The sequence below is a fragment of the Chiloscyllium plagiosum genome, unplaced genomic scaffold (assembly GCF_037043375.1).
Source record: "Chiloscyllium plagiosum isolate Xiang-an unplaced genomic scaffold, Cpla_swu_hap1 HiC_scaffold_27, whole genome shotgun sequence".
In the NCBI taxonomy this organism is placed as follows: Eukaryota; Metazoa; Chordata; class Chondrichthyes; order Orectolobiformes; family Hemiscylliidae; genus Chiloscyllium; species Chiloscyllium plagiosum.
The window spans coordinates 10,659,197-10,683,387 of record NW_028270165.1 but is presented as its reverse complement, the minus strand read 5'-3'; the positions used below and the strand labels follow the sequence as shown (position 1 = coordinate 10,683,387).

Here is a 24,191-nt window from a genome sequence, read left to right as displayed (position 1 = left end):
CTTAGTGTCTTTGGTGTTCAGGAATTCTTGGATGGAGTAAATGGAGTGGCGTGAATCTTCGACTTGGTGTTTTCAGTGGAGGCCTTTGACTAGTCTGTATATTGGTGTTCCAAATGGTGAGACTTTGGGCCTGAGGGGGGCTCCTGGTTTGAAGAGGAGAACAACAACAAAGTCCCATTCTTAGATGTCACAGTAGAGCGAACAGTCAATGGGGAACTTCAAACTAGCATCTACAGAAAAACAACACACACAAACCAAATTCTTAACCACAGAAACAATCATCCCAACACCCACAAACGTTGCTGCATCAGGACATTATTTCAACGAGCCATTACACACTGCGGCACAGAGAAACTACGAAGAGCAGAAGAGGAATAGGTATATAGTGTATTTAAGGAGAACGGGTCCCCAATAAACCCAGTCCGCCGATTTCTCATTGATGCTTCCAAGCTGACTTTCAAAAATTCGTTTGGCCGTCCATTCTTTCCTGTTTGTTTTTTGTGGGTTTTGAAAGCTTTCCCAATCCTCTGACTGAGTATTTGAGTTGGGAAGTTATGTTGTGGCTGTACAGGACATTGGTTAGACCACTTTTGGAATATTGTGTGCAATTCTGGTCTCCTATCAGAAGGACACTGTGAAATTTGAAAGGGTTCTGAAGCACCAGTGGGTCCACAGAGGGGAAGAGGCCCTTCTGCTGCCCTGAGTGTGGGAAGGCCTTCAGTGATTCCTCTGCCTGCTGCCGCAACAGTTGGTCCACACCGGGGAAGGCTGTTCTCCGGCCCCAAGTGCGAGATGGCCTTCAGCAGTTCTTCCCACCTGCTGAGACACCAATGGGTCCACACTGAGGAGAGGCCGTTCTTCTGCCCCGAGTGTAGGAAGGGCTTTGCTCTTTCCTCCGACCTGCTGGCCCATTGGTGAGTCCACATGGGTGAGTGGTCGTTCAGTTGCCCTAAGTGCAGGAAGTCCTTCAGCAATTCCTCAGCCCTGCTGAGGCACCAGTCCGTCCACACCGGGGAGAAGCCGTTCTCCTGCCCCGAGTGTGGGAAGGGCTTTATCCGCTCCTCCACACTGCAGAAGCATCAGCTGGTCCACACGGGGGCGGGGGGGGGGGGGGGGGGGGGGGTGAGGCCATTCTGCTGACCTGAGTGCGGGAAGGCCTTCAGCAATTCCTCCACCCTGCTGAAACACCTGTGTGTCCTTCAGCAGTGGGAGGCCCTTCAGCTGGCCCGAGTGTGGGAAGAGGTTCATGTTTGCTTGCAACTTGCGGAAGCACCAGCGGGGGCACTGCTGCTCATTGAGCCAGGGACTGCACATTGCCAATGAAATTATCCAAATAAACCTCAGACCGCAAGACCATCGGAGCAGAAGTTAGGCCATTGGGCCCGTCGAATCTACTCTGCCATTCGTTAGAGACAAAATTAGTGCAGATGAGATTAGCTACAGGAAATAGGCCATTTGTCCCAACAAGTCCACACAAACCCTCCGAAGAGTAACCCATCCACACCCATTTCCCTCTAACTAATGTACCTAACACTATGGGCAATTAAGCATGGCCAATCAACATGACCTGCACATCTTTGGTTTATGTAAGAAGACAGGATCACACAGAGAAAACCCATGCAGACACTGGGAGATTGTGCAAACTCCTCACAGACAGCGATCCAAGGCTGGAATCAAACCTGGGTCCCGTGCGCTGTGAGGCTGCAGTGGTAACCACTGAGCCACTACATATTGCAACCCGAAGTTGCAAGCAGGAGGTTGGGAGAATACAGCCTCAGAATGTGGAGTAGTCAGCGTTTTGGGTATTAACCCTTCTTCAGGACTGAAACGTTAACTTCTCCATGAGAAACGATTTATGGGAATGATGCTGGGGGTTGTACGGTTTGAGCTCCAGGGAGAGGCTGAATAGGCTGGAGCTGTTTTACCTGGAGCATCGGAGGCAGAGGAGTGACCTAATAGAGGTTACAAAACCATGAGGGGCATGGACAGGGTAATAGACAAGGTCTTTTCTCAGGGGTGGGGGAGTCCAGAACTAGAGGGCATAGGTTTAGGGTGAGAGGCGAAATATATTAAAGGGACAACGTCTTCATGCAGGGGGTGGTACATATATGAAATGAGCTGCCAGAATATATGGGTCAGGTGCTGTCAAATGGGACTAGATTAATTTAGGATATCAGGTCAGCATGGACAAGTTGGACCGAAGGGTCTGTTTCCATGCTGTACGTGTCTTTGACTACTGGTACTGATGTAATTTTAAAATAGGGTCCAAGTAACTTTGAATAGTTCAATCTTACTGAGCTCACTTCCTGAAAAGTTTCAAATCAATCATCTGAGCGATACTGTTTAAACATGCTAAGTTGGACAAAGTATCCCATCAAGTTCAACACAAACCCAGAGTTGAAGAAGTCAGAACACCAAGGGGACCAAAACTGATCACAATATTCCAGGTGCAACCTCATCAACGTCCTGTATAACTACAACATAACTTGCCAACATCTATACTCAATTCCCTAATTGATGAAGGCCAGTGTGCTGAAACCTTTCTTCACTGCCTTGTGTACCGATGTTGTCAGAGATATAGGACCTACTTTAAACTGATCCACAATCCAGCTACTGGGAGCCCAGAAGCAGAGTAGTGCTGCGTGAGTGTGCTGGGCACATAACCCAGAGGTCGATGGGTAAAAACCATGTGATGCTATTGCCCAATGTCTTCGTAAGCTGCTTTCATTTACAATGGTGCTCTGTTCTGTATCTTGCCTTTGCATCTGCTTCCCAAAGCTTCTTCAGTGGAGGAGTGGCAGCTGGAGCCCAGGAGTTCAACGACCCGCCGGTGCTTGAGGAAGTTCCAAGCTCCAAGAAGATGGGGGTAAGGCTGGAGGCTGGATTTGCTCAAGGCTTGTATTTTTAACTCATTTAATGGTTCCTACTGTATGGGGCTATGGTTTACATTAAAACCGGAGGATCATATCAGACTGTTTATATTTAGCAGCGGTAGTTGGTAAAATACACTCCCTGGAGGAGCACCTTCTATGATGCTGCATTTCTTGCTTTATGCCCTTCCCCCATTTCTTATCTCCCAGCTTGGTTTTATGTTTTTTTGGTTAAATTTAATTTCATATTATTCAGACTGGGTATTGACTGTGTGCTATTAATTTGATTCTTCAAATATTGAAAGTCAAAATTAATGGTGTAACTTCATTTCTGATGTCAGAGTTTGACATTGAATGTGCAGATGTGAATACCAGTAAGTTGTGAAAATACATCAAGAACTTGTGGTTTTTAACAAAAAGAGCAGTTCACTGATATTCATGGCATTGTCTCATTTGGGAGTGATGATTCAAATCTGACGAACAAACCGTTTCATGCAGTCACCCAATTTAGTTAAAATTTTCTTTAATTTAATTAAAGAAAAGAGCTCTGGCAGGCTAAGATTTATGCAATCTATTTATAAGATTATGTCCATTGCTTGCAATATGGTCTCATCCACATTGGGGAAACTGGACGCCAACTCGCGGAACGTTTCAGGGAACAACTCTGGGACACTAAAACTAAACGACCGACGCCCTGTGGCTGAACACTTTAACTCGCCCTCCCATTCCGCCAAGGACATGCAAGTCCTGGGCCGCCTCCACTGCCAAACTCTTGCTACCCGACGCTTGTAAGAAAAACACCTCACCTTCTGACTTGGGACCCTCCAACCACATGGTATCAATGTAGATTTCATCAGTTTCCTCATTTCCTCTCCCCCACCTTGTCCCAGATCCAACCTTCCAATTCGACACCAACCTCTTGACCTGTCATACCTGTCCACCTTGCTTCTCACCTATTTGCTCCACCCTCATCTCTGACCTATTACCATCAATCCCTACCTCCATCTACCTATTGCATTCCCAGCTGCCATTCATCCAGCCCCACTTCCTTCCCATTTACCTCTCAGCCTCCTTGGGCCACCCTTTATTCCTGATGAAGAGCTTATGCTCTAAACCAAGACTGTGATGAAACAACATTCTCAACAATTAGGAAATAGCTCCCAAGTCAGATTTCATTCCCTCTTCTGTTTCCCAGTTCTTTCAGAAATAAGATATGTCTTTTTCTTCCACTAGAAAGTGATCTTCCACTTTGCGCTGTCTGAAGTGTTATGCCACATTATTACTTCAGTCACCTTTTAAGAATCCTTTCAACCTGTTTTTCTAACAATTGTGGAGGTGACCAAAAGCACTCCTCTTGAATGTCCCATTTCTCCTCCTATGAGCCATTTTGTCATGTTGTCTGTGTTACAAGCAGCCGAGTGCACTTGGTTTCTGAATTGAAATTTGGCCATTGAAGTGATCAGAATTACTATATATCGATGGATAGCTATGTTTGCACTAACTGTAATTATCCACCAATACGATGTCGTTTGTTCCACCAAAACTGGAAACAATGATTTGTGATTATATTGCAGTCGGATGTAGAAAATCATCCCAGCGATCTTCACGTTATTATAGTTTACTGTGGCCATACAGCATTGCGAGGCAGTTTGATGTGACTAAAACTTGGATGGAAAGAATGTAGATTGATGAGAAGTCAAAATGGCAGTGTCTCTGGCCACAATTGATCTGTCTGGCTTGATTATATGAGTGGCGGCTCTTCAAGAGCAACTTCCACTCCATCACTTCAACCAGCAAGAGGAGATAAGTGTGAACACAACATTCCAACTGTGACATATACGCATTGCTTCGATGTTTTTGATCAAAATCCTGGAACTCGCTCCTGAACCTTTATTATAGACCACATCATATTTGTGAAGTAATTTAAGAGGCAGCTCACCACCACTTTTTCAAGGACAGTTTGGGAAGACTTGCTGGCAGAGCCAATGATATGCACATGACATTGGAAACAGTCTAATCGCATGGATAGATGATTGGCTAACCAATGATACAGGAGGGATAAGGGGCATGCTCAGGATCGCAACTTATAACTAGCAACGTTCCACAGGGATCAGTGCTGGGGCACAAAATTATTTACCATATTTATATGAATTACTTGGATAAGTAAAGTGAATGTACTATTGCCAGGACTGCAGCAGAGACAGTTGATTAGAATGCAGGTGGTGAGGATGACATGAACTCTTCATCCAAGTTCAGTGAGTAATCGGGAAGGCAAAAGGGAGATTGGCCTTTCAATGGAATATAAAAGTAGGGAGGTTATAGTGAACCTCCGGCTGGAGGTTTTGATTGAAAGTGCAGTGAAGATTCAACCAGCTGACAGTGGATCTGAATCAAATGTAGATCAGACCAGGTTTGGACAGCAGGAAACCAGATAAGTTTTTACAACAAACCACAACGATTTCATCATTTGACTCTTAATTCCAGATTTATATTGAATTCAGATTCCACCATCTGCCGTGGCAGGTTTTGAACCCAAGTCCCGTGAACATTACCTGGGTGAATGGTCTGGTGACAATAAAGTGGCCATCGTCTCCCCTGAACACATTGGCATATTGTGTTCAGAGGTAACAAAGGAGCAAGAGGTTTCAGCAGCTGCTAAGTTGTTGATATTACACAAGGGAACATCAGCACTCTCAGTAATGGCACAAACTGAAGTCAGTGTCCTGTATCAGAGGTCAGGGCTCGGGATCCACAAGAAATAGGAACAGCAATACGCCATTCAGCCTCTTGAGCCTGCTCCTCCATTCAGTAGGATCGTGGCTGATCTGGCATTCCCCACATCCACTTTCCTGCCCTTTTCCTGTAACTGTTCATCCCCCGACTGATCACGAATCTATCGATCCTAGTTTTAAATGTGACAAGAAGGATGTCAACAGAGTTACTGGGGTTGGGGGAGGGGCGGGGGGTGCTCAGGTCGAACTTGGGGACTAAAACAATGGCTTCACACTTCACAATATTTAACTAAGGGAATGTTTATGGTTATCCAATGCTGGAAATTGGGCAGGCATTCAGATAAAATTATTGGTAAATTATGAATGACAGAGGAGTCGGGAGAGAAGTGGTGTTCAGACACAGTTGGATGTCATCAGTATAGATGCCAACACCAGCAGCTACGGTTAAATAAATAAGAACGGAAGACGCTAAAAGCAGACCCTCCCAGAGGATACAGCGATGTTGGAGAGGGTCAGTACTGTCATTAACCCTGATCAAGGCTGTCCGCAGGTCGACGAGGGAATGTTCATCCCTGTCACCGTTACAAAGGATGTCAAATATGATCTTGAGAAGAACTGTTTCAGGGGTAGAAACCAGACTCGAGGGCTTTAAATATAGAATTCTGGAAAAGATGGGAATGGCTAATTCAATAATGTTACATCCAAACCAACACTTCCATTGGTGCGATAATTATAGAAGTGTTTTGATTTTTATTTAGATGATTCTCAGCAATACTGAGTAAGAAGCAACAAAATTAACACAAGAAATATTGCAATTGCTACAATATGCCTGCTCCCAATAGGAGACCATCTGGTGTTCACTTAACTGTCTGCAAGGCGCAATATTGGAAAGGAATTATCCAGTTCATAGCTATAAGAGGGGAGACACAGACTGCTTGATACAAAGGGCGGGAGTAGGCCACTAGGCCCTACGAGCTTGCTGCAACATTAAATAAGATCATGGCTGATCTGAATACAACCTCAGCTCTACATTCCTCCACATCCCCGACAATCTGTCACCCACTTGGTTAGCAAGAACCTATCTACCTCTGCCTTAAAGATTTTGAATTCACTGCCTTTTGAGGAAGACACACAACCATGAGAAAGAAAAAAAATCATCCTCATTTTTGTCTTCTACTTTTAAAATATGACCCTCTATTTTCAGATATTAAGATAGGGATACAAGCTGCATTCAAATAATACCTGTGGTACAGTGAACTATCTCAAAGTGCTTCACGTGAACATAATGGGAATTCCTTTAAAAATCACAAGAGTGGAGCACAGATTAGGACAGGTGACCAAAGACTTGGTCAAAGGGGCAGGTTTAGGGCAATCTTTTAAACAGGTTCAATTTCCCAAACATCTGAGGACAAAGACGTAAAGAGCAAACACAAAATAGCAAAAGATGGGAAACAACAGTGTGGACATAATGTCACAGGATGAGTAATCCAGGGAACATGAGTTCAAATCCCACCACAGCAAGAGGTGAGATGTGAATAATTCAAATCAAAAATGGGGAACACAAAATTAGTCTCAGTATGGTATCGATGGCACTGACGTCAATTGTCATAAAAGCCCATGTTCACCAATGTCCTTTCAGGAGGGAAACTGCCATGCTTACCTGGTCTGGCTTACATGTGACTCCAGACACACAGCAATGTGGTTGACTCTTAAATTGCCCTCTGAATTGGCATAAGCAAGACACCTTGCACTTAGGGATGGATAACAAACATCAACCTTGTGAAAGTGTCAGAACAGAAAGTGCTGGAGAAACTCAGCCAGTCTGGCAACACCGGTGGAGAGAGAGAGAAAGAAACAGAGTCAATATCCTGGCATGCGCCCAGAACAGTTGTGAAGAAGGGTCACAGCACTTGAAATGCTAACTCTGCTTCTCTCTCCACTTGTGCTTCCAGTCCTATTGAGTTTCTCCAGCAATTGGTGCATTTTTGTGTTTCAGATCTCCAGCATTGCAGTTCTTCATTACACTGACTTAGGGAAGCTCAAATCCGATAAAAGAATAAAGCAGAAGGGCTGGAATTACTCAGCAAGTCTGGCAGCAGCTATGGAGATAAAAACAGTTAGTTCTTCGGGTCATTGAATGATCTTACATCGGGGACAAACTTTTGGCAAGCTGCAAGAGTAAAAGGCACTGGTGTAACTTCAACATCTGGGAGCACTCTCTCAGCCATGGAGGTCAGACTGACTCAGCATTCTGGTCCTGCTGATTACCTGTTAACTTCTCCATTTGTTGTTCTTGTTATATTTCTACATGGTTGACACATTCCTATGTTTTAAAATGATATTCCAAACTGACAGGAATTCTCCATGTAAGTAATCATACATTAGAGGGTTTGAAACGTGAATGTAACTTTTAAACAAAAAGTATTTATTCATGCATGGTGTGTGGGCATCGCTGGCAATGCTTGCATTTATACCATCCTTAACCACCCTGTGGTTGGTTGGAAAAGTGAATGAAGGTGTCTGAGAGTATCTTGATCAGCACAGCAATCTCAAAGATGGGTGTGCTCAGGTAGAAGTACCGTCCACTCCCACAGCAAGTCTGCATTCACTTTAATTACAGATGCCATCTCACACTCCCAGGAAAAGGACAGCATGGGATTACAATCAGAATAAAGCTTCCTCTACTCTTAAATTGAAAGTGAGGCTACCTCAACACTGTCCCCAACAAACACTGTCAAGACAGAGACAGCATTGGGTTAGATACAGAGTAAAACTCCCTCTACACTTCCCCATTCATTCAGTCCCTGGACAATGACAGCAAAGGGTTAAATAAACAGTACAGCTTCTTCCATTATGACTGACACTTAGTACGTTCTACACCAATCCTCAAGGATAATTCAGAACTGAGCCTATTATCTGGTACTGAATTCACACACCCTAATGGGAATGACAGCAACAGAAAATCAGGTAAAACACACACAATGTACAACAAAACTAGACCGTTATTGGGATCTAAGATATTTAAATGAGAGGAGATATGATCCCTGCAATGATCTGAATGTGAGCTGAACAACTTTCTCACTTGAACAATATTCTCCGGGAATGCAATGTCCACCTCACTGCTGTCTATTCAGTTCCTCTGCTCTGGTTCAGGGCTGAGTTGCGGCTGACCACATGGTGGCGTGGGCGTCAAGAGGTTAGACAATTAAGGTCAACTTGGATTGAGGGCATCCTGTGTCATGCCAGTGAGGTCGAGGGTCGCTGATTTACTCAACTTATAATCGGGGACAAGGAGATGTCAGGCTGGGCTTGTATCAATTTGCGTTTAGAAGAAACAGATGATCTGATGAAGCTGTATAACATCTGGAGAGGACTGAATGTAAATGTAATGTCCACTCATTTCTAGCCAGAGACTAGCCTCTCATTTAAGATAGGAGAGTTTTGTTTTTCTCTCAAGTGTTCCCAAGTCTTTGAAATTCACTTCTTTAGAAAGCAGCATGTGGTGGTGGCACGGTGGGTAGCACTGCTGCCTCACGGCATCAGTGATCTGAGTTTGAACCCACCCTTTGTGAGGAGTTTGCACATTCTCCCCTTGTGTCTGCGTTGGTTTCTTCTGGTGCTCTGGCCTCCTCCCACAGTCCAAAGGATGTGCAGGTGACTGTAGATTGACCATGGGAGATGCAGTGTTACAGAGATAGAGTAACGAACTGGTTTTGGGTGGGACGGTCAGTCAATGTTGACTCGATGGGCTGAATGGCCTACTTGCACGCAATTGACCTATATCAAGCAACAGTATACTCTTGCTTTATGGTTACCGGCATCAAATTACATTCGTGGTTTTGGTTATTTCATCGCTTACGTCATCATATTCAACCAACTGCAGCATCTCGAAACTTGCTTAATTACAATATCCAATATTGGCAGAGTACTTTTTCTTTTTGTCACGACCATTATCTTGAAATCTGACGTGTGACCTCTTCATTGCTGTCAAAGTTCCTTATTTGTCCCTACATTGTCATGGTTTTACTTTGTCGAATGACTTCCTGGCTTTTGCATTTAAGACCCTATATTCTGCCCTCGTCAACACTTTCCCTTCCAATTCTGTACTAAAGATTTCATGAAAAACCTCAGAGTGTGGTGAGACTGTGGAACTCACTCCTATAGTGAATAGTTGGGCTGAAAGACATTACAACTAAGGGTAAGCAACCAAATACAAATGAATGTCACTCTCACCAGATTCACAACACAGTGAAATTAAAACATGCAATGTCCCTCAATTTCTCAACTGTTTCTAACCAGACTCGATGAAGAACAGATCTTGCACATCAACATTATAATTTAAACAAAATCCAACAATTATAAATACGGCAACTTTTCTCGGCCAAAGTTAAGTAGATAATCTAATTAATAGCAATGAATTAAACCCTTTGATCAAGTCCCCCATCATCTCAGAAACAGAAATTCCAGCGGCAAATTAAGAAAGAAATTTTTTTAAAAACTTACCAATTCAAACAAACAGTTTCCAACAATGTATTGCCAAGCCTTTGTGCAAGACTTGGACTATGAGTGTTTCACAGACACGTAACTGTAAATCCAATTTAAAAGTCACTGTTGAATGTGAATAGACACCCCAAAGTATTCAGCTATTTCTTACAGGCTGGGACTCATTCCCAGAAAGTGCCAACAATTCTTTAAATGGACAGTAGAATCTCGAGAGAACAGCTCCTGGGCTCAACAAGCAGCAACGCCCAATGGAAGCAAAGTTGGCGGCGGGACAGGGCGGGGCAAGGGCATAAAACAAAAAAGCCCAATGACTCTCCCACTGCACACACACTGTCAGAATGCACAGGGGCTCAGTCCTGGGAGTGACCCACAGCAGTTTCATCAAGAGGGCCACACTTGATGAACAGATCTTGCACACCAGAATTATAATTTAAACAAGAACAAACAATTATGAATACCGCAAATTTACTAGGGCAAAGTTAAACAAGATAATCCAGTTAATAGCGATGATTTAAGCCTTATGATCAAGTCCTCCACCATCCCATAGACACAAAATTAAGGGGTAAGTTAAGGAAGAGAATTTTTAAAATTATCAATTGAAGCAATCAATTCCCAACAATGGATTGCCAAGCCGTTGGGCAATTCTTCGATGATGAGTTGTTCACAGGCACATAACCGTAAATTTAATTTCAAAGTCACTGCTGAATGTGAATGGACACCCTGAAGTATTCAGCTATTTCTTACAGACTGGGGCTCGTTCCCAGACAGAACCAATAATTTTTTAACTGGACAGAAAACACTAGAGAGAACAGCTCCTGGTCTCAACGAGCATCAGTGCCCACTGGAAGCAAAGTTGCGGGGGTGGGGGAGCACGACGGCATAAAACAAAAAAATCCGACCGACTCTCCCGTTCTAAGCACTGTCAGAATGGGCAGGGGTTCAGTCCTCGCAGTGACCCACAGCAGTTTCACCAGCAGAATCAGATTGTTGGGAGCACTGGTGTGCCCACTGGTGCTTCTGCAAGGTGCAGAATGATGAGAACCTCCGCCTGCACTCGGGGCAGGTGAACGGCCTCTCCCCGGTATGGCCCCGCCTTTGCCTCAGCAGGTGGGAGGAATTGCTGAAGGCCTGCCCGCACTCTGGGCAGGGGAAGGGCCTCTCTCCCGTATGGATCCGAAGGTGGGATGCCTGGGTAAAGCCCTTCCCTCTTGAGGCAGGAGAACGGGCTCTCCCCGGTGTGGACCCGCTGGTGCCTCAGCAGGGCAGAGGTATCGTTGAAGGCCTTCCCGCACTTGGAGCAGCTGAAGGGCTTCTCCAATATGTGGACCCGGCAGTGGGTCAGCAGGACGGAGGAATAGCTGAAGGCCTTCCCGCATTCGGGGCAGGAGAATGGCCTCTCGCTTGTGTGACCCGCTGGTACCTCTGCAGGACAGAGGAAATGCTGAAGGTCTTCCCGCACTCAGGGAAGCTGAAGGGTCTCTCCCTAATGTGGACCCGCTGATGGCTCAGCAGGCGGGTGGAATTGCTGAAGCCCTTTCCGCACTCAGAGCAGGAGAACAGTCTCTCCCCGGTGTGACTGCGCCCATGAGTCTCCAGGTCAGATGGGAAACGGAAGCCTTTCCCACAGTCGCCACACTTCCACGGTTTCTCCACGGGACGGGATTCCTTAGGTTTCTCCATGACCGAAGCTTCACCTGCACACAAACGCGTGTCCAGTACCTCTCTGCCGTGAATTCCTCTTCCCAGTCTGTATAACATTTACTGGCTCCACAACCAAAGTGCTGCAACAGTAGGGTCTCTCTTCCAGTCTCACTGATGCTGAAAACGTACTGAAACAGGAACTAAAACGCTTGGTTCCTTCTCACAGAATCATGGTCGAAAATTGTTATAGTCCCGATGGATTCAGTGACTGTCAGACATTGACGTGAAATTGAGGACAGCAAATGCTGGAGAGTCAGAGTCAAAGTGCAATGCTGGAAAATCACAACAGATCAGGCAGCATCCGAGGAGCAGTCGAGTCAATATTTCAGGCAAAGCCCTTCAGCTATTGATATTGAAACTTCCGTCTTCAGATCTTCAAATAATCTGTAAAAAGAGATTACAAAAATCATCACTGTCAGTCCAGGTTAGAAATTCCAAACAAGCAATTCTACTTTACGCAGAACATTCTTTTCTTTTTCCACAAAATTGAAAGCACCATCCCACCCCCTCTCACCCCTCTATTCTCACTCCGCTCAAACTAATTCTCCCGATGGTACAGATTCAGGATCTTACAGAGACCGAAAAGTGAAAACATCAAGACAGACACCTCTGAATTTTGGATACATCCACCTGAAAGTTAGTATCTTTCACGATATGTAGGAGTGAGTAAGTCTGATTTTGGGAAGCAAAAAAAGTACCAATTCAGGATGAACCTTCAATGCAGCTTCTTGAGAAACAACCAGACACGGAATGGTTAACATCTGGGGAGGTGGAGGAAATGAGATATCAAGGCATTGGCACCGGCACCAGACAGAAACTGAACATACAGGCATGGCAAACATTACGGACAAGCCAGAGTCATAGAGATACACAGCACAAAAACAGGTCCTTCAGTCCAACTCATCCGTGCCGACCAGATAGCCTAAATTAATCTCGTCTCATTTACCAGCACTTGGCCCATATCCCTCTGAACTCTTCCTATTCATATATCCATCCAGACGCCTTTTAAATGCTATAATTGGACCTACATCCACTACTTCCTCCGGCAGATCATGCCTTACACTTGTCTCCCTCACGCCAAACATACTACCCTCCTGTTCTGGACTTCTCCCATCCCTGGGAAATGACTTTGTCTATTCAACCTATCCATACCTCGCATGACTCTATAAACGTCTGTAAGGTCACCCCTCAGCCTCTGGTATACCGGGGAAAACAGCTCAAGTAATGCACTGCGTGTACTTTTAGCTTCACACTCGCTGAACCTCCCTCCCGTGTAAAACATTGTTTCCCTCCCCCACACTGTCCATGGGAAAAGCCAAGAGTGCTGAGACTCTGGAGTTGGGGGAATGCCACGTAGAATTCCTACAATGTGGAAACACGCCATTCAGCCAAACAAGTCCACGCAGACCATCCAAAGTGTAACCCATGCATACAATTTCCCCTATCCCATTACACTACACTACACTACACTTACTGCACACTCTGGGCCCATTTAGTATGGTCACTTCTCCCGAAACCGCACATCGTTAGACTTTGGGAGGAAACCAGAGCAGCCGGAGGAAACCCACGCAGACACGGCAGGGAGAATGTGCAAACTCCACACAGACAGTCGCCCCAAGGCTGGAATCGAACGCTGGTGCTTGGTGCGGTAACGCAGCAGTGCTCACCACTGATTGTGCTACTTACGTGTGCAAAAGGAGGTGGGGCCTGGGAACTTTGTTATTTGTACCACACAGTGGATTGTTGAGTCAGGTTAAATCTCACGGGATCCAGGGAGAGCTAACCAACAGGGTACAAAATTTAGAAGCGCGTTGTTGTAGATGCTGGAATCCTTCCTGAAAACAACAAATGCTGAAGATCACAGTGGGTCAGGCAGCGCTGTGCCACTCTATGACCGGATAGTGTGGATGTGGAGATGATGTTTCCACTAGGAGAAGGGTTGAGGATGCCAAGTCATTGAGGGCATTTAAGACAGAGATAGGTTCTTGATTAGTAAGGGGTCAAGGGTTATGAGGAGAAGGCAGCAGAATGGGATGGAGAAATATATCAGCCATGATCGACTGGTGGAGTAGACTCGATGGGCCAAATGGCCTCATCCTGCTCCTGTGTATTATTGTCTTAAAGCGGAGCAGTAGTCTTAAGAGGTTCTCACACACTATTTCAGAATCCTGAAGAGGAGTTGTTGGACTGGAAACCTTAACTCTGCTTTTTCTCCACATATGCTTCCAGTCCTGCTGAGTTTTTCCAGTGTTGTCAGTTTTTGTTTCAGTTTTCCAGCATCCACAGTTCTTTGTCTTATTTATCACAGTCATTTCTTGCCTTTCCCAAGTGTCTGGAACTTCATCTCCCTGATCTACAAACTGTTCAGTTACCCTAGAAATGACCGCTATCTCCTTATCAGAGTAGACCCCTTTGTTGCAAAATGATTGTTCAATTCTGTGACCAAAATAATTGCATTCGTAATTACTTACACCAGGGACTCTCAATATCTCAGGCAAGAACACAGCCAGATTTTTTCAGACAGTACATTTATGTGATTTGATACAAATCCCTATTCCCTACTTTACCAGCGTGCTGCTGGGAATGGAGGGTTTGAGTTAAGAAGAAGCTGGGACATTTTTCCAACGAAGCCTAGCAAGTTGACAGATAACTTTATAGAGATTTTTAAAATCAGGAGGGGGAAAAAATAAGGTGTCATTTCCTGGAGGCTCAGAATATTTTATTGCTCCAGAAGGTGTAAAAGGGGGTCAAAGATTCAGCAGAAATCGAGTAGAGCTGAGAACAGACAACATTTTACTCTGTGGGAACAGGGGGACCAGAGGACAGAGAATTCAGGACCTGAAATCGAGCTGACACCAGACTACCATGTTATCAGTGCTTTGACAATGGCACTTCTGTGCGGGGCAGGTTGAATTATGAATTGAATAGTAACTTCCTCAAGGAGACTGTGCAGGAAGGGTCGGGCCTGTCTCTGTGGCGCAACTGGTCAGCGCGTTCGGCTGTTAACCGGAAGGTTGGTGGTTGGAGACCACCCCGAGACGGCGCGTTTGTTGTTCACGCTCCAACCGCTTTCTTGGCCGCAAAGATGCGCGTTTTTAATGGTGTCTGGAAAATGTTTCCCAAACGGAAATCTTTTCCACTGAGGAAGCACAAAGGGGTTTCTGAATTGATAGATGTTCTAACGTAAAGGACTGCGGATGCTTACAGTCCGAGACAGAAAGCGAAACTGCTGGAGCAACTCAGTACCTGGATGAGGAAAAAAAAGTTCTGAAATGTTGTCTCTGATTCTCTTTCTACAGATGCTGCCTGACCTGCTGAGTTGCTCCTGCAATTTCTGGTTTTGTTTTTAACTGAACGCCCATTTCATCTTTCGGGATGAAACACCCAGAATCGCCATTTGCAGATATTTAACCCTTTCGAAACCTGTGAAGTGATTGGATTCAAATAAACTCTGCAATGATTCACTCTTTCTCAGCTCCACAGGCAGAGAGACCTGGGAAATGAAGCTGTCAGTGTGGTTCTGTATTGGTGGGCTGAGTGGTGAATGCGATGGACATGAAATCCATTGCGGGTTCCCCACGCAGGTGTGAACCCTGCCGACTGCAGTTGAGAACTGTCGTCAAAAAGAAAGGGAGATTGCTCCACGGTTTTTTTAAAGATGCAAATCAGTGGAGGGGTTGAAATATTTCAATCACATTGGGACTGGTCGGGAATCTGCAACCCACTGCCTGTCAGGGTGGGACAAGCAGATACCCACAGAGCTGCTTTTGAGGATATGAGCCAAGTGTTTGGAAATGAGACGAGAACAGTGAGGGGCGTGAAGTCGTGGTCGAAATGAGGCAGGCACCTGAGGACAAAGGTGTTTTATTTGCCAGTGAAAGATACTGCTTCACAAATTTGGTACAATGGAAGGGAAGCAGTGACGGTGATTATCTTTGGCTGTTCACCTTGTGAATGTTCCCATTGCTGCCCATGTCCGTATAACGTCAGAACTCTGCAGCATGGTGGCGTCAGGTCCGCACAGGGCCGGGGCGCAATGGATGACGCATCTGACTCCACCGACCTGTTTGAAATGCAGCTTACAGCTTCTTCACACACCCCAATTAATCTTTCTCATTGTCCTGAAGCCGGCATACGGTTTGAATTCCTGATCTGCAGGAACGAGACTCTTTTCACTGTCTCGCGTCAGGAAGTGTCCCTGAGAACATCAGAGTCACGTCACAGCGCTGTCAGAGGAGGGGAAGCTGAAAGAGCCCCACACGCTGCTCACGGGCACATTTCACTTTTTCCAACTCACCGCCCCAACCACTGCGGCTTCTGGGAGTGGAAAGGGAACAAACACCAAAACCCAGTCTCAGCTTTGTAAATCTTCAGGAAATAAGAAAACTAATTGTCCCTTCCAATCTTCCATCCTGGCCTGACAGCGTTGATTTTAAATGGCTGTCCAGTTAGTGCCGATTCGTTTTGGCTGAAAAAAATCTTCCTTATCTCATCCCAGCATTTCTTGCCACAGAGAACTGTGCGGCAGAGTTCATGTATAAATTTCCTTGTGTGGTATTTTGTAAATAACATTCGTTCGCGGGTTGTTTGTATTTAAGGTTCACTATCTGTTGTTTAATGCTGAGAGAGTTGAGTTGTCTGGACATCATTTCACAGATGTCTTTAATGTAAAGTAATGTGGCTAGGGTTTCTGCAGACGTTGTGTCTGCTAGTGTCAGTTTGTTGATGTGAAATCGTCACACTGGGTTTATTGGGTAGGCAAAAGTGAGGACTGCAGATGCTGGAAACCAAAGGTTTGATCAGAGTGGTGCTGGAAAAGCACAGCAGGTCAGACAGCTTCCGAGGAGCAGGAAAACCGACGTTTCGGGCAAAAGCCCTTCCTCAGGAATGGAGGCAGGACGCTTCCAGGGATGACGAGATAAATTGGGGGGGGGGGGGGGGGGGGGGCTGGTCCGAAGGTAGCAAAGAGTACAATAGGTGAATGGGGGTGGGGATGGAGGTGACAGGTCAGAGAGGAGGGTGGAGCGGACAGTTGAGAAGGGGATTGGCAGGTAGGACAGGTCATGAGGACAGCGCTGAGCTGGAAGGTTAGAACTGAGGTAAGGTGGGGGGAGGGGAAATGAGGGAACTGGTGAAGTCCACATTGATGTCCTGGGGTTGAATTTATCCGAGGTGAAAGATGGGGCGTTCTTCCTTCAGGCATCGGGTGGGGAGTGAGCGGCGATGGAGGAGGCCCAGGACCTGCATGTCCTCGGCAGAGTGGGAGAGAGAGTTGAGAGGGTGATGGGGTTGATTGGTGCGGGTGTCCTGGAGATTAGATTAGATTAGATTACATTAGATTAGATTACAGTGTGGAAACAGGCCCTTCGGCCCAACAAGTCCACACCGACCCGCCGAAGCGAAACCCACCCATACCCCTACATTTACCCCTTACCTAACACTACGGGCAATTTAGCATGGCCAATTCACCTGACCCTGCACATCTTTTGGACTGTGGGAGGAAACCGGAGCACCCGGAGGAAACCCACGCAGACACGGGGAGAACGTGCAAACTCCACACAGTCAGTCACTTGAGGCGAGATGTTCCCTCAAGCGCTGTGACTTGACTCTGCGAGGAGTCTCCAGTCTCCCCAATGTAGAGGAGACCGCATCGGGAGCAATGGATACAAGCAATAACATTGGTGGAAGCCTTCTCACGATCGTGGCCCAGGTTCGATTTCCGGGCAGGGAAGCAATTTACATTAGAGCTGTGAGGGAGCACTGCTGTCTCCTTGGTGGTCTAGTGGTTAGGATTCGGCGCTTTCACCGCTGCGGCCCGGGTTCGATTCCCGGTCAGGGAAGTATTTCTCAGTGGATCTTTTGCCTACTCATTCTCCTTAAATGCGCTGTACAGTTCCTTATTGGTCTCCGTCGTTACTGGCTACTGCAGTGTGTATTGCCTCGTTGAAATAGTGTCCTGATTCACGCTTGTTTGTATGTGTAGGGATCATTGCATCTGTAGCTAAGTACTTGGTTCGTGTGCGTTGTTTTCCTGTAGACGCTGTTTTGAATTTACCATTGACTGTTCGCTCTACTGTGACATCTCGAAATGGCACTTTGTTGTTGTTCTCCTCTTTTGTGAATTTTATGCCAGTAAGGATATTGTTGATGGTGTTGTAGGTTTCCTCTAATTTACTTCATTTTTTGATCACAAAAGTGTCATCACGGTGGAGGACAACAAAGTTTGGGTTGGTTCGTTGGAAGGGCTGTTGGTTTGAGACTCTGCATTATTGCTTCTGCTAGGAATCCTGATACTGGTGGTTTCATGGGTGTTTCGTTGATTTGTTTGAGGCTTGTTACTGAATATGAAGTGCGTGGTAAGGCACAGTTCCACGAGGTGGATAGTGCTATCTTTGCTGATGAAGTTGGTGCTGTATTTGTGTCTTTGGTTCTTCGAGTAGTGTCTTCAGTTTTCTTTGGCCACGTTGATGTTAATGGATGTGAACAGGGCTGTTATGTCAAAGGACATCATTATTCCATCCTCTTCTAACTTAGTGTCTTTGGTGTTCAGGAATTCTTGGATGGAGTAAATGGAGTGGCGTGAATCTTCGACTTGGTGTTTTAGTCTTCAGTGGAGGCCTTTGACTAGTCTGTATATTGGTGTTCCAAGTAGTGAGACTATGGCCTGAGGGGGGCTCCTGGTTTGAAGAAGAGGTGAACAACAACAAAGTGCCATTCTTAGATGTCACAGTAGAGCGAACAGTCAATAGGGAACTTCACACTAGCGTCTACAGAAAAACAACACACGTAAACCAAGTGCTTAACCACCGAAGCAATCATCCCAACACCCACAAACGAAGCTGCATCAGGACATTATTTCAATGAGCCACTACACACTGCATATAGAGGATTATAAAATCATGAGGGATACGGATGAGGTGAACAACAGGTGTCCTTTCCCTCAGCTGGGGGTTTCAGGATCAGGGAGCAAATATTTTGAGGTGAGTAGAGAAAGATTTTATAAAGACAGAACAAGGATCGTTTTTAAGAGAGTGGTCTGAGTGCAGAATGAACGTCCAGAAGAAGTCATAGAGTCACAGAGATGTACAGCACAGAAACAGACTGTTTGGTCCAACTTGTCCATGCCGACCAACTATCCCAACCCAATCTCGTCCCACCTGACAGCACACGGCCCCATATCCCTCCAAACCCTTCCTATTCATATACCTAACCAAATGCCTTTTAAATGTTGTAATCGTACTAGACTTCACCACTTCCTCTGGCAGTTCATTCAATAAACGTACAATCCTCTGCGTGAAAACGTTGCCCCTTAGATCTCTTTTGTATCTTTCCCCTCCAACGATAAACCCATGCCCTCTCGTTCTGGTCTCCCCCACCCCTGGGAAAAGACTTTGTCTATTTATCCTATCCATACCCCTCATGATTTTATACACGTACAGTTACAACGTTTAAAAGACATTTGGATAAGTACATGAATATGAAAGGTTCGAAGGTTTATGGGCCAAACACTGGTAGGTGGGACGAGTTTAGTTTGAGAACATACTCAGCATGGACGAGTTGGATGAAGGGTCTGTTCAGTGCTGTCACACTCTGTGACCGACCTGTACTGGTCTTAAAACCATTTTCTTACCTCCACCCCATAACCATCCACTTCTTTGTTGTTCAAAACTCAGATGAATTTAGCCTTGAATATGTTTAATGACCCCACTTCTGAACTGAATTCCTCTTCGTAATATACCACTTGCCTCGCTCATTGCCTGCTGCATCTGCCCGACAACTGGCATTGACTGGTGTGGAGGGACTCTGAGACCCCTTTGTACATCCATACATCATTCCTGATGAAGGGCTTGTGTCCGAAACGTTCACTGTCCTGCTCCTCAGATGCTACCTGACCTGTTCTGCTTTTCCAGTGCCACATTTTTCGACTTTCACCTCTAGTCCTCACTTTCTCCACATTCCAATATATCACCATTTAAACAATGCACTGCTTTTTTTTTTAAAACAGCCAAGGCGATAACTTCACATTGCGGCACTGCACTTGCCATGTGTTTGCCAATTGAGACACAGACCTGGACCAACTTCGGGAAGAGGCAAAACACTGAGTTCTGAACAAAAACCGTAACACACGCAAAACGTCGGCTCTGTTTACCTTTCCACAGATGCAGCTCGACCCGTTGGCTTTCTGCAGTATTCGCTGTGTTTGAACTGATAGAAGACAATGGTAATTCTGGGCGGGGCAGGTTGAATTATGAATTGAATAGTAGCTTCCTCAACGAGACTGTGCGAGTGATGCTCGGACCTGTCTCTGTGGCGCAATTGGTCAGCGCGTTCGGCTCGTAAACGCACTGTTCATGGTTCGAGACTACGCAGGGCCGGCGTGTTTGTTGTTCACCCTCCAACCGCTTTCTTGACCGCAAAGTTGCGCGTTTTAATGGTGTCAGGAAAATGTTTCCCAAACGGAAATCTTTTCCACTGAGGAAGCACAAAGGGGTTTCTGAATTGATTGAATTTCTGACGTAAAGGAATGCGGATGCTGACAGTCCGAGACAGAAAGCGAAACTGCTGGAGCAACTCAGTAGGTTTGGCTGTACCTGGATGAGGAAAAAAAAAGTTCTGAAATGTTGTCTCTGATTCTCTTTCTACAGATGCTGCTTGACATGCTGAGTTGCTCCTGCAATTTCTGTATTTCTTTTTAACTGAACGTCCATTTCATCTTTCAGACTCGCCATGTGCAGATATTTAACCCTTTCGAAACCTGTGAAATGATTGGATTCAAACAAACTCTGCAATGATTCACTCTTTCTCAGCTCCACAGGCAGAGAGACCTGGGAAATGAAGCTGTCAGTGTGGTTCTGTATTGGTGGGCTGAGAGGTGAATGCGATGGACATGAAATCCATTGCGGGTTCCCCACGCAGGTGTGAACCCTGCCGACTACAGTTGAGAACTGTCGTCAAAAGGAAAGGGAGATTGTTCCACGGCTTTTTTAAAGATGCAAACCAGTGGAGGGGTTGAAATATTTCAATCACATTGGGACTGGTCGGGAATCTGCAACCCACTGCCTGTCAGGGTGGAACAAGCAGATATCCGCAGAGCTGCTTTTGAGGATATGAGCCAAGTGTTTGGAAATGAGACGAGAACAGTGAGGGGCATGAAGTCGTGGTCGAAATGAGGCAGGCACCTGAGGACAAAGGTGTTTTATTTGCCAGTGAAAGATACTGTTTCACAAAGTTGGATCGATGGAAGGAAAGCAGTGACGGTGATTATCTTTGGCTGTTTACCTCTACCTCAAAAATTCGGCAGAATTTTAAAGTCACAATGAAAAGAAGTAAAAGTGACATTAGGAAGAACGTTTTCGTACAGGGAGTGGTAGGGTCAGTAAGTCCCTGTCCTCATTGACAAAGAGGAAGATTCAATAGACACAAAAGGGAATTCGGTGGTCACGTTCAGATGTGCAGATTTACGCTGAGAAGGCGAGAGAATGAAACGAATAGAGACACACGTTTACTTAAGTGAAGAACCAGCAGAGCGAAGGTGGGCCGCATGGCCTCCGTCTGCGCTGTGACACATGTTGTGATTCAGTGTGAAATCACAGTTCGACCAACAGAATGTGGGAATTTAGAAATAAGTTTATATTTACACAGCCTCCATATGTCCGCGAAACAGCATATTACACGGCAGCAGTGGAGGTCTTTGACATCAGGCTCGAACGTGCCTGCCGCGTGCCAGACGAAAACCTGAAGTGTTCTGTGGAAGGGGCGGCGCATGCAGCAGCAGAGTGGCGCAGCGGGAGCGTGCTGGGCCCATGACCCAGAGGTCGGTGGATCGAAAGCATCTTCTGCTATTGTTTAATGTCACCTCGAGCTGTTTTCCTTTGGATCGGTGCTCTCTTCTGCAAGCTGCCTTTGCGTCTAATTTCCGAGTGTCCAAATGTCGCATATCGATGCACTCACCAAATCCACTCAATTCAAGTGGCATGATTTTAGAGGTCTCAGTGGTATTTTGTACTTCGTCTGTTTCCTCTGAACTGAATCGCAAACCCAGTTCTCTGCGATGCCAATCAGCTGGTAAAGGTGAAACACATGCCTTGCGGTTTCGTCCATTCCTTGCAGTAATTCACCACCCTGGTCCAGACGAGAATGACAAGCATGTCAGAAACCGCATCACGACTCAGACATAGTCCCCTACTATTAGGACGGATACCACCGATTGTGAATAACCTCAGAGAGAGAGACAAGTGACAGACAGTCGCCGTGGATTCGATGGGCTGAACGGCTTCTGTCTGCGCGAGAATGATGCTACGTGTTTATGCCATTCCACTGCCTGTCTCGGGGACAGAGAGGCTGAGGGGGCAAAACTGGTTCATTTTTAACCGTCCCTTCCGTGTTGGACTGCCTGCAGTCCCTCAGCTCAGAGCCGTGGGGATGACTCTCAGTGAGTGAAGGTTTCACTCGGATTCTCTTCATCTGGGACACTTGGGGCTCAGATGTTAACTGCTGCGCGGTCGCAGCAAAGAAAGCGATGCCCACTTTGCAATAGACTTTCCATAAGATTGCTGCATGAAGACGATTTCTGAACACCAAGAAGGCTGCACAACAATGTGAATTTACGTGGGTGAAGAGTCCTCGGTGTCCATTTCTTTCTGTCCTGCCAGCACAGCATCTTTCTATCTCTCCGATAACAGACCCTTGGAGAAAGTTCACAATCAAAGTTGTTCATGTTCCCCGCATTAACGTAACTGAGACCTCTCACCCCAAGGGTTTCAGAGATAGAGAGAGCAGAAGAGCGAATGGACTCTACCCGCCCCCCGCCCTACACCCCGTCCCATCCCCCAAAACAACGTGCAAGTAGAAATGAAATGGTTTAATTATCCACCAGTGGAGGTAGTCCAGTTCCTGGGAATGAGACAAAGTGGGCATTCTGCCCCGGGGACAGAATGACAAGCAGATGTTCTGGAAACGCTTTGCTGCTTGCAATTCTTGCAGCAATGTGGAATGTACTTCACACTGAGCAAGTTTCAGCTGGCTCAGAGTCTCCGATGTACATTGCTGTGTTTGCCGCCAGCTCAGAGAGAGAACAATAGGAAGGACGTAGGAGTGAATAACGATCCGCGTGAGAGGCGAATAACTGTTAATGGAGACTGTTAGCGGCTAACAATACGTAGTGTGTCATAGCAGACGAGGTGATAACAAGGAGTCGTTTGTGTGGCAGGGGTCAAGGACATGGGGGAGTTCAGGTCCTAAAGTTATGGAACTCGATATTGAAGACCGGAGGGCTGTAAGGTCTCCAAGTGGAAAATGAGGTGTTGTTCTTTCATCTGGAGCGAGAACACTGCTGCAAGCCTGAGACAGAGATGTTGGCCAGGGAACAGGGTGATGTGTTAAAGTGGCAGGCAACCGCAAGGCCAGGGCCTTTTTCCTGCGGGCAGAACCGGGATGTTCTCCGAAGCAGTCACCCAGTTTATGCTTCATTCTACATTGGGGAAATGACACTGTGAGCAGTGAATGCAGTGGACTAGGTTGTGGCAAAAGTGCTGCTTCAACTGGCAGGTATGTTTGAGCCCTTGGATATTCAGGAGGGAGCAGGTAAATGGGCAGGTGTTACACATTCGGCGGTTGCAGGGGAAAGTGCCTTGGCACTATGGGAGGTGGGTGTGGGGTGTTGCGAGTGAAGCAAGAGTGGAACCGAGGTGGAACCCCTGGCACAACGGGTGCGTGTTGGGACCATAACCCAGCTGAGAAAGCATTCTCTCCTATTCACTCAATGTCGTCTTTAGCAGCTTTCCGGTATAACAGCGCTCTGTTCTGCACCTCGCCTTCTCATCTGCTGCCGAAAATAGCTTGGACATAAATATTTCCCAGTGATATACTGGCCCAATGTGCACAGTCGAGTTGATACACTCGTGGAGGTTTGCGTGGTCTTCTCCTGTTCTCTGTACCCTATGTTGAGGAGGGCAATGCTTGTCACTGGCCACTCGGGTGTCAGAGAAAAGTTTCGAAGCAAAATGGTTGAATTATCTGCCAGTGGAGAGAGCCCGGTTCCCGGGGACGGGACAAACAGCAGCAGGGAGACTGAATGAGAAGCAGCTGTTCGGGAAACTCTTTGCCGCTTGCAATTCTCAGAGCAATCTCAAATGTATTTTATACTGAGCAAGTCTCAGGTCGCGCAAGCGGTGTGGGCGGTTCGCTGTGTGCTGGCTCTCTGGTTCGTTGGTCTAGGCGTATGATTCTCGCTTAGGGTCCTTTCCAGTGCCGAGTTGCGAGAGGTCCCGGCCGAGCCCGCGTTTTTTAACTTGACTTGTGCAAAACTGCCTGATTAAGTTTCTCAAAAAACGCCTTCGTGAAACGAGGTTGGGCTGTCTGGAGTACGAATGAGGCAGAAAACAGG

At 46.2% G+C, this 24,191-nt stretch overlaps 1 protein-coding gene and 1 non-coding gene across 2 annotated transcripts in view; one reads left to right on the top strand and one right to left on the bottom strand.

The window, feature by feature from the left end:
* LOC148143086 (uncharacterized) overlaps positions 1 to 24,191 on the bottom strand; it is a 260,306-nt gene that overhangs the window by 127,036 nt on the left and 109,079 nt on the right. The window lies entirely within an intron of this gene.
* On the top strand, positions 17,575 to 17,646 carry trnae-uuc (transfer RNA glutamic acid (anticodon UUC)). The gene has a single exon. It is a non-coding gene; the product is annotated as a tRNA-Glu (tRNA).